At 51.6% G+C, this 11,299-nt stretch overlaps 1 protein-coding gene across 2 annotated transcripts in view; it reads right to left on the reverse strand.

The window, feature by feature from the left end:
- The window catches only part of TPPP (tubulin polymerization promoting protein), a 101,567-nt gene extending 93,851 nt beyond the window's left edge, over positions 1-7,716 (reverse strand). For both annotated transcript variants that reach the window (XM_015417734.1, XM_015417733.1), the window contains exon 1: positions 7,657-7,716. The gene's annotated coding sequence lies outside the window, so the exon portion shown is untranslated. The remainder of the gene's footprint in view (positions 1-7,656) is intronic.
- Positions 7,717-11,299: the final 3,583 nt, after the last annotated feature.

The raw sequence follows: 11,299 nt of genomic DNA on the forward strand, positions 1-11,299 counted from the left end.
GCGGTTCACATTACATCTTGCACAAATGTAAAGGTTTCCAAATGGGAAAAGCAGGAAAACTATCGTTTATGTAGGATCTGCAAATAGGGCCAAAAGATATGTGAAAATGGGAAAGAAGTGTTGCCACTGACAGCTGTTCTTCGGCAGAGGTCAACCTGATCCCTATGGGCACGTGTTACGGAACCTGCCAAGTGTTTTCAGAAAGTGGGGGAGGCCATTCAAGCAACACGGTGCAATACTGAAGCCAGGGGTCCCCAAGATGGTTCCCGTGGGCGCCATATGGCACCTGCTGACACCTTTCCTGGTGCCCACCAAGTGCTTTTAGAAAATAGGTGGGCCTTGAACCCAGCAAGGCTTCTGATTGGCTGTGCAGACTTTTTTTTTTTTTAATGTTGTTTTGGCAGCAGCTGCCACCACAGCACAAGGCCCTTCACTGTGTGACTGAAGTCCAGCTGCGGTTGTCTCTTTCTGAATGGCTTCGCCTCCTGCAGCAGCCATATTGTGGCAGCCATTTTGATGTTGCGTCCACCATGCCGTATTAGAACTCAAAATGTGCCCACGGGCTCAACACCAACAGTGAGGTGCTCGGGTGTGATCTTGGAGGCCTTACTTTCAACGGAAGAAGCCCACGTCACAAATGTTGCCGGATCAGCTTTTTAACACCTTTGGCTAGTCGGGCAACGGGTTCCCTGCCTCTCCCCTTGCGACCTAGCGGCAGTGATCCACACCATGGTCACCTCCAGGCTGGATTACTGTAACTCGCTCCACGCAGGGCTGCCCTCAAGACCGATCCGGAAACATCAGCTGGTTCAAAATGCGGCTGCCAAATGGCTCGCTCACCACTTTAATGCCAGTAGCTCACAAAGTAGAATTTTTGCTCACAAGACTCCCCAGGTTAGAGGGAGCATGGGTCCTTACTGGGATATACAACCAGTGCTCTGTCAGCTTTGCACTGGCTTCCAGCTGGGTACCGAATCAATCTCAAGACTCTGACATGAACTTTTAAAGCCCTGTGCGGCCTGGGACCAACGTATCCGCAGGACCGTCTCTCCCAGTATGTCCCTTGAAGAGCTTTACACTCGGCAGACCAACAGGTGCTGGTGATCCCTGGCCCAAAAGACATCCGTCCAGCCTCAGTCAGATCCAGATCATTTTCGGCTCTGGCTCCGGCCTGGTGGAACACTCCCCCTTATGAGATCAGGGCCCCGCGGGGTTTGCTTAGTTCCGCAGGGCCCGTAAAACAGAGAAGTTCCACCAGGCCTTTGGTTGCGGCAATGGGTGTCTGAATCACATCGGCCTCCCCTGCTCTAACCTGCTGCAATGTCCGCACTGTTCCCTCGGGTGTATTGACGGTCTTCGCCCACTGCCCAGAGATTGGTCCATCGTGAGCGCATCTACATGCACCCGACTGTGGCGGACTGCCATCTGGGGTACTGCAATTGTTGCTATAGTTTTAATATCGGGATGCTGTTTTAACTGAATGTTTTCTCTTTTTGTTGTAACCCACCCTGAGCCCTGCAGTTCAGGGGAGGGTGGGGTAAAAGTCCAATAAATAAATAATAAGTAAAGGTTGGAGCTGCGGTGGCTCAAAAGGGTAAGACGCTGAACTGCAGGCTGTGGAAGGTCGGTAGTTCAGCAGTTCGAGACCCGGGTGCAGCATTGACGGAGTGGGCTCCCGTCTCTAGTTCTAGCTCCTGCCAACCTAGCAGTTCGAAAGCAAGAAATTGCAAGTAGATAAATAGGTAATGGGAAGGTAACAGCGTTCCATGCGCCTTGGTGTTTAGTCATGCCGGCCACATGACCACGGAAACGTCTTCAGACAGCGCTGGCTCTTCAGCTTTGAAACGGAGATGAGTACCGCAACCCTAGAGTCGGATTCGACTGGCTTTCAAGCAAGCAAACCTTTACCTTTACTTTAAGTAAAGGTTGGGGACCCCTGCACTTCGCATTTTTTGAAGTGCTTCACAAACATTATTTTACCGTTAACCAAACAAGCACCTTGGAAGGCGGGCCAACACTCTGTCACACAGTAGCCAAAAAGACCAGGTGCCACCAGGAGGTCCAGCAGTGACCAGCCAGGACACTAGAAGCCTTGAGGTAAAAGCAGTGCCTCAAGGCTTCTAGTGTCCTGGCTGGTCACTGCTGGACCTCCTGATGGCACCTGGTCTTTTTGGCTACTGTGTGACAGAGTGTTGGACTGGATGGGCCACTGGCCTGATCCAACATTGGCTTCTCTTATGTTCTTATGGTGGGGAGGAGGAGAGCTCCTGGGGCTGCTGCACTCAATCTGGATTGGGGCCTCGCGGCAATTTTCAAGAACTACATATGTTTTTAAAATGGCACCATGGCCTCTATCGCTTGTATTCTGACCCTTGGTCTGGTTGCCATTCCTCTTCCTACTGCAGTCGCCATCCCACATGGCTTTTTTACACAAAAGTCCCATGATTCTCAGGGTAGCCCTTTTTGGTGGTCAGAGGACCCTTCCTTCGTTTTTCACCAGCTGAAAAGCTGACTAGAGGCCCCCCCACAGTTTGATGAAAACACTGGAACAAAAGCTTCTCAACATAAAGATTCAAGTCACTGTGAAAAGCTTGAGAAACTCTAATTAGCCTGAAACATAAGAACTAAAGTCTGTGCCCGTACTGGTTTTACCTCAGAAGTTTCAACCCCTGATTTCACCTGACCTTTCCCCTCTACGTTGAATAAAATATGTTATTTTTGAATGTCAGAACGCCTTGAGTGCCATTTAAGTTGTTTAGTGAAAGCGGGTTCCTGATCCTTCCCTCAGGTTCCTGGGCTGAGCCAACAGCCAAAATATCATACTGTGACAGGGTGGGACAGCCAGAGTTCTTCAGCAAAGAAGAAAACACATTACTAGGGCAGCTCAGTCAGAAAAGGGAAAGAAAAAAATGGAGGGAAAATCTTGCCTCTGAGGGAGGGAAGTGGACAGGGCTGTCATACCTACAAACAGAGCTCTGAGTGAGATGCGACAGGCCATCATTGGTAATCCTCTGTCATCCCATTCTTCAGCCCTGTGACAAAAACCATTGTCCCCAACGACAACAGACAATGTATGTGCGAATCACCACACTTCAACACCCTTTGGAAGAGCGACAAAAGCACTTTGTCCAAGTAGCCAAGAACTGAGCTGTATTAAGATCGTGTCAATAATACGTTTATTTATTCAGCACATTTTTTTATCCTGCCCTTCCTCCCCTGCACTCGGTGGCACACGTAATTTTTTGCTCCTTCATCTTATCCTCGCAATGCTACTGTGAGTTGGAGACAGATTCAAGCCCAGTAGCAAGGTGCTACCAGACGGGAATCGAGCTAACACGGCTACCCTCTGTGAGGTGGGTTAACTCTGAGGGAAAATGATGGGCCCGAGATCACCAAGAAGGCTTCACGGCAGAGTGGGGATTTGAACTTGGGCCTTCCGGATCCCAGTCCGACAAGTCTCAAACAACGACACTACAGTGTTTGCTTCTTAACCAGGCCCAAGGATGGCTAAGAAAGGCCTAACATTGATTTGAAGAGAGTTCACATGATTGAGTCTTCCTCCAAGAACAAAGATCTCCTTCACTTAGGAAACGAGTACGCTAGAGAGAAAGCTAGAACTCTTGTCCAGGATTTCTATGTTTCTTGCATTCTGCATACAGGGACTATCTCAGACAAGGCTATCTATTACAGTCCATAGATTCCCAAACTTATTTGGCCTACCGCCAAAAGGCTGCTTTAGATAGGTTCTGGACTCTTCTTTCTTTATGCTGCCACCACCCCCCTATTTGTATTCAACGCCCCCCAATTGCACCCAAGGCTCCGACTGCCCACCTTGCATCATTCCAGCACCCTCAGGGGGAGGTACTGCCTACTTTGGGAACCAGTGTCCACGCTTCTTCCAATAAGTGGAGGACAACTTATATTTATTTAAAATACTTTATTTTATGTATTTATTTTTCGGATTTATATCCCACCCTCCCTGCCAGAGCAGACTCAGGGTGGTTCACAAAGGTAAAATGCATAGTAACAATCAAACTTGTCGTAAGACAATTAAAAACACTTCATTAAAACAATATAATGCCGTTTTCCTACCTGTTCAGGGTCCCTTCTTGTACACAACAACCCTGTGAGGCAGGCTAAGAGACTGGCCCCTACCTCCCCGGCAAGTATCATGGCGGCGGGGGGATTTTAGGCAGGGTCCTTGAGTCCAACACTCTAACCACAGCCTCACACTGTGTCTCTAAGGCTGCACCCAGGGTGAGGCCAGGAGTTGCAGTACCCACGCTTTTTAATTAGTGCCATTTCCAGTCAAAGAGTTTTTGAAATGGGAAGATTTCCAGTTAGCAAAATCCCAAACCTCCCTAAATGATCCCTCCTGGTGGATTTTTGAAGAAGACAATTACCCTTGTACTCAGAAAACCCCAACTACAATTACTAGTCCCATAAGCACAACAAGGTCTTTAAGGAGCAGAAGTAGTTACAACAAGTTACTTATCACAGAAAGGTGTTTGTTGCATGTGGGCAAACGCTTCCCACATACAACAAAAGGTCTACTCTTATTCAAATTACAATTCTGATGCTATTAAGCATTCAGATACACGGAAGACTCTTGGCCTTAGTAAGTGGGTTCCAGAAGTTTCTTTGGTCATGACAAAACCAGTGACTTCCATTTATTTACTTAGAAGTCTGACCTAGCAAAGGTGGGGGCTACGGTCCCGTAAGGCAGAGTTCTAAACTAAAGCGGTCCAACCCCTAAGAGAGAACTCAGCTCAAAACTGTAACAGGCAGAATATCAATTTAATAAGTTATCATTACAAAAAAAACCCCTGCCAGTTTTGGCTCCTTTTGAGCTACCAGACTGCTTCAACACCATAACCCTCCCTGAGACATGAAACAACAAGGAGACAGTGTCTCTGAGCATATATAAAGCGACTTCATCTAACTACCAAAACCCACAAGAAGGGATGATAACTCTGACTCTCAGGAAGGTCTTTCAAACAAGAAAGTAGAAACCTAAACAGATACTTTTCGAAGCCGAGGCCTCAGGGAATTGCTGAGGGGAAGATCAGTAAGTCAGTGGGAAACAGCCAAAATGGAGACACGTGCACAAAGTTTAGAAATCCCAGTTATTTATTGGATACAGTTATTAGATAAAAAGAAAAGATAAGACTGAAGTGCCACCCGAGTGCCTTGGCATTCACCGGAAGACAAGAGCAGGCTTATGTTGCCACGGGGCACAGGAGTACCTAAACACATTTCCTTACATCTGAAAAAATAAAAGGGCTAGAGACCTACTTTAAATTAAGAGCTCACCATGCAAAGAAGAGGACGGAACATCTCAAGAGGAGATCACATGCCCACACATCCCCCCTCCCCACAGCAAGGGCCCGAGGGAGAATGTTAACTCCAAGGATACTTGACTTGTCAGCATTGTTTGACATGGTCAATTACGATCTGTTGATCTACCGTAGTGGTGGCGAACCTATGGCACGGGTGCCAGAGGTGGCACTCAGAGACCTCTCTGTGGGCACGCATGCCATCGCCCCAGCCAGGCCCAGACCATCATTAAAGCGTCGAATTCTCTGCCAAATAATTTTAAGTAAATGAAAGCATTTGGGATTGCTTTCCTTACTTTGTTTGGATCATCTTAAGTTAATGTATGAGTGGTTTTTTCTAAAGTAAAACCTCAGTATTCAGGTTAAATTGCCGTGTTGGCACTCTGCGATAAATAAGTGGGTTTTGGGTTGCAGTTTGGGCCCTCGGTCTCTAAAAGGTTTGCCATCACTGATCTACCGCCCTGCAGATGTGGTGATGCGAAGGACAGCCTTGATGAGGTTTCTCTCATTCCTCCAAGATCCGGGACAGAGGGTAGCGCTAGGGGAGAGGGTTTCACCATGATACCCTTTGGTGTGTGGTGTCCCCCAAGGTACATGCCCCTCTCCTGGTACATCCCCCAAGGAGCGTTACGCCCCAGTGGTAACAACCTACTGGTGATCCCCAGCCCAAAGAGTGTCTGGCTGTGGTCAACCAGAGCCAGGGCTTTTTCGGCCCTGGCTCCTACCTGGTGGAACACTCTTCCGGGAGAGATCAGGGCCCCACGGGACTTGCTACTGTTCCACAGGGCCTACAAAACAGAGTTCTGCCGGGTTTATGGCTGAGGGCAGCGACGGGCTCCTTTCCGGCGGGTTTCATCCCCATCCTTCTCCTCTCCCTTTCCTCTTTCCTTCTCATCAGACGGTTACATATTCCTTAGGATTTTATGCCATCTTCTAGCTGTATGGTAGATGTATTTTAAGGGCCATGGTGGCTCAGAGGTTAAGACTGGAAAAGCTGCGGACTGGAAGGTCTGTAGTTCGGCAGTTCGAGACCAGAGTGCCACATGACGGAGTGAGCTCCCGTCTCTGGCCATGTTTTATGAGTGCTGTTACCCGCTCTGAGCCCTGCTCTTCAGGAGAGGGAGGGCTATAAATTGAAGGAACGAGCGAATGAATAAAATGCTGGGGTCTGTAGGTCTTCTGTCTTTGAAATCAAACCCGGTAGCAGCTCGCCCTTAACACCCGACGACAGTCCGCCAATGGCTCTCCCTTGACCGAAGCAGCCGGCCCGCTCTGATATAAACTCTCTGGAGAGCTGTGGCCCAGATCACGTGCCCAGCACACCGACAACCGTGCTGCTGACAAATGGTGTAAACAGTGCTCCCTCCCTGCTATGCGCGCTCTCTCTCTTTTTCTGTGGCCAGAATGAAATCAGGTGGTGGCACTGAAGTCATCCACAGAGGGATCTGGCATGAATGCCCCCCACACACACACACAGGTGCCATTGCACTGATGTTACAGAGAGGAGGAAGAAGGAACCCTGCTGGGTTGCCCACTCTGGCGGGTTCCATCTTGCCAGGTCAGGCAAGATGGAGTGAAAAGATGCCCAGCTAGACCCGGGGAACCCCTGGAGAAACCAGGCAGCTGCCTGCCATGCCTCCTCTCTCCCAAAGGAAAGGGGGGGGGGAGCGAATCATGCCACAGTCTCACACAAAGAGGGTCATTCGCATCGCTCTCGGCAAGGAGCACCGTTTCCAGGTTTCTAGCGAAGTTCCCTAAGGCAGAAGCACCTAGGCGCACGTCGGAATCTTGGCCCTCCTGCTCCTGCCTCCCCCCCCCCTTCCAGGCAGGGAATCCTCAAGCTCCTCCAGGAAAACACCCTCCCTGCAAGCGCCGCCCGCCAGGCAGATGCCCCCTTCAGCCTCACCACCACACGGGGGGCACTGCAGGCACGCCAAGCACGCCTCTCCGGGGCAAAGGGGTTGTCTGCACGGACACGGTCCACGCGGCGCCAGAGCGTGCCAGGGGGGTTGGGGGGGGGTAGCGATTAAAGCAGGACAGGGATGCGCGCTGCCGAAAGAGGGTGCGCGGAGGGAGGGATCGGGACCTCTCACCAGTACCCGATGTAAAAAAAGAAAAAAGGCCCCCCGCGTGCTCCCAAAGGCTCCCCCTCTGCAGAGTGGGGTGGCGGCACCGCGGGGAGAGGGTTGAACTGGAGGGTCCGACGAGCCCCGGGGATGGGGAGCCGAGAGCCCGCCCGCCCGCGCGCCCTCCAGCCTCCCCAACAGGGCGCCCACGGGAAGCGGGCCGGAGGGTCCCGGAGCCCCGCGGGGCCGCTTACCTCCGTGCTCCTCCTCCTCCTCCTCCTCCCAGGACAGGCAGCTCCTCTGCGCCAAGCGCCACAGCCGGCTCGGGCCACGGAGCCCCGCCCGGCCCGCGACCGCCCCCCGGCCGGGCGGCAGCGGCGCGCTCGGGCTGCTGCCTTACATGGCGCGCTCCGCGCTTCCCTCTTCCGCCCCGGCGGCGGGGGGGGCGGGAGGCGAAGCAGGTGCAGAGGTGGCCCCACGGCCAGGGCAGCCCATTGCCCAGAAGGGGGACGTGCGCCGGTTCCAACTTGCAATGTTGTGGAGTCTTGTGAGGAAAAATTCTACTTTGTGAGTTCCTGGCATTAAAGTTGTGAGCGAGCAGTTTGGCCACTGCTTAAATTAGTTTGCTCTGGAGCCATCTCCTTCCTGAGCTGAGACAAAAAAGGGTGAGCCGGAGGCTAAAGAACTGTGAGCCAGCTCACAGTAACTCGGCTTAGAGGGAACCCTGGTTCCAAGTCGCTCACACAGTCATGGGGGGGGGGGCCTGGTGGCTCCCTGGCAGAGCGCCTGCAGTGGGCACGCAGAAGGTCCCCGGTTCGGTCCCCGGCATCTCCGGGGAAAAGGGCCAGGCAGGAGGTGATGATGGGAAAGACCCCAGCCCCGGAGAGCCCGGAGTGCCCCGGCTAGTTCTGACCAGGCACTACTGGCTTTGGTGGGCCATGCGTTGCAGTCGAAGGAAGAGGCAGCCCAATCTAAAGAGGACTTTTCCTCATCGCCCATGTCCAGCTTGTGGGGCCAGTCACGGGTGTGGGAATACGAGGAGGGCATCGCCTGGACAGGAGAGGCCTGCAGAGACCTGTCTGTCCATGGAAGGCCATGTGAGAAGAGGACAAAGGGAGGGGGCAGCTCCCCATTCAAGGAGACAGCACCTACTATGCACCCTTGAAGTGATATGGTGCCCCCACTATCCAGGCATGCTGAGTTGCTCTCTCCAACACTGGGCAGGTCCAGAGCCCGAGCAGAGAGCCAGGGGCTGAGAGCCGAGGGCCTGGCTGTTGGGTATTACAAGTTGAAAACACTCAGTATATCTGGGGTTAAATGTTTGTTTCTGTTGCTCACAGGAAGTCACATGTTTCTCATGTAACCAATGTTCTTTAGATGTAGGAAGCCCGGGAATTTTCTCCCTGATCCAGGGATTTGATTGGGACTAAAGTGTCCAGGTGTATTACCATTTTATGGCTTCTCTTCCCGGCTTTGTCTGTGTGTTCTGAGAAGAAGGAGAGCAGCCATTCTCTCTTCTAGTTTTTGTCTTTGTAGTGTAAGGATGTAGCCGTTTAGCTCTGTTTTTATTTTCATCCCAGTTACCCTTCCCCATGCTGGAATTTAGTAAAAACTTTATATTTTAATCACACATGGACTCTCAGTCTGAATTATTTTACTCAGGCTCTGCTGGGCTATATTATCTCTGCTAAATACCATTTTTCAATATCTCACTATCAAAACCCAACACTGGCCCTGGGGAAAGGGGATCCCTGGATGAATCTGAATGCTCCTCCTAACAGCGAGGCCAAGCTCTTGCGACTGCTGCTAAGCCGTGCTGCCGGAGGGATGTGGGGGGGGGAAGGGGTTTGGCTGGCACAGCTCCGTCTCTCAGGCGCGCCAACCGCCAGGTGCAGTCTGGAGATCTCCCAGAATTGCCAGTGAAAACGAGGGTTGCCAACCTCCAGGTGGTTACAAAAGCAGAGAGATCATGGGACAGGTCAAGCAAAGGATACACACCGTGGAGCAGTGTTCCCTCTAAGCTGCGTTAGTGTGAGCTCACAGTTTTTTAGCCTCTGGCTCACAGATTTTTTTTTCTTAGCTTAGGAAGAATGGCTTCAGAGCAAACTAATTTATGCAGTAGCCAAATTGCTTGCTCACAACTTTCATGCCAGTAGCTCACAAAGTAGAATTTTTGCTCACAAGATTCCACAGCTTAGAGGGAACATTGCCGTGGGGTATGACAAAAATTGCCATTGATGACAACAATTAAATTTATGTAATGCAATTAATATCTCACTTCTTTCTATGTACCAACGATTCAACCATCTTTTAGTGTCCCTTATAAACTGCTGATGCAGTCACGTTCATTCGTTCGTTCAACAGGTGAACTCCGTGGATTTCCACCATCAAATGTCCTTGCTATGAGCTGACCTTGTTGAAAACCGGAAGCGCCCGAGGTTGTCCCGTTCAGTCCTTCCACAAAGCTCACAGATATGGCTCCAACAGGCCGGCTATAATGCCTGTTTCACCAGCCACCAGTTTCTTCGTGGGAAATCCTGAAATACAAGCTTCAAAGATTCACCCAGTTAAGAGTGGGCAGTCAGTCCTAGGTTTCTAAAACAGCAATAATTGCCAAAGCCTCCAGGTGGTGGCTGGTGAACTGGGTTTACAACTGATCTCCAGGCGACAGGGACCAGTTCAGTTGGAGAAAATGACCACTTTGGCAGGTGGATTCTGTGGCATTAGACCCACTGAAGTACAGCAGCGGCTGCACATTTTGGCATTTGTGGAGCTGCTACAGCAAACTGCCCTTTCAAGAACAGGTCTGCCAGAACTATGGCTTGCCCAAGGTCATCCAGCAGCTGCAAGTGGAGGAGTGGGGGAATCAAACCCAGTTCTCCCAGATTAGAGTTCGTGCATTTAACCACCACACCAGAGTGGAGAAGGATCTGACCTCTCTGCTGAGGCCCTGTGCCAGAGCTGAGGCTGGAGGGCCTGGTATCGGCCTCGCGTGGAGCTGGGGAATTTGGGCGGGGTATGTGGGGTCCTGATTCTGATCAGGACTGTGGCACTCAGGGAAAAGGTCCTTAAGCTTTCCATCCTGTGCCCTTTTCCCCAACCTGAAACAGCCCGATGAACTGCTATATGCCCCAGTGGAGAAACGTGGGTCTATTGATTCTCTAGCAGGGCAAATAGTGGCTCCCCAAGGCCTTTTCTGATTGGGCATGCAGGGGGAGGAGGTCCAAGCTGCCTCTACCTGCGCACCATGATCCTGATCTGAATTGGGCCCACGCACACCTGGGAACTAAGTTCTGAGCACAGAACTCCCAGTAAGTGTCTGGTTGTTGGGTGATAGTGAGATATAGAGAGGGCGGTGGCGTTATAGTTACAGGGCTTTCTGGAGGATGCGTCAGTCTTAGATCCCTTCCAGTCCGGTTTCCGCCCGGGCCACGGGACTGAGACGGCTTTGGTCGCCCTGACTGACGATCTCCGAAGGCATCTGGATCGAGGTGGTGTGGCGGCACTGGTGTTGTTAGACCTGTCGGCTGCGTTCGACACGGTCGACCACCAGTTGCTGACCCACCGCCTCACCGACGTGGGGATTCAGGGGCTTGCCCTTCAATGGTTTGCCTCTTTCCTGCAAGGTCGGGGACAAAGGGTGGTTCTCGGGGACCGGTGCTCCCGTAGGTATCCCCTTGAGTGTGGGGTGCCACAGGGAGCAATGTTGTCCCCGATGCTATTTAATATCTATATGCGCCCCCTTGCCCGGAGTTATGGGCTTGGGTGTCATCAGTATGCAGATGACACCCAGCTCTATCTGATGCTGGGTGGCCGGTCGAACTCGAGTCCCGATGACCTTCATCGGGCATTAGAAGCTGTGGCTGGTTGGCTCCGGCTGAGCCGATTGAAACTAAA

Source organism: Gekko japonicus, unplaced genomic scaffold, assembly GCF_001447785.1.
Source record: "Gekko japonicus isolate JY-2015 unplaced genomic scaffold, Gekko_japonicus_V1.1 scaffold97, whole genome shotgun sequence".
Lineage (NCBI taxonomy): Eukaryota > Metazoa > Chordata > Lepidosauria > Squamata > Gekkonidae > Gekko > Gekko japonicus.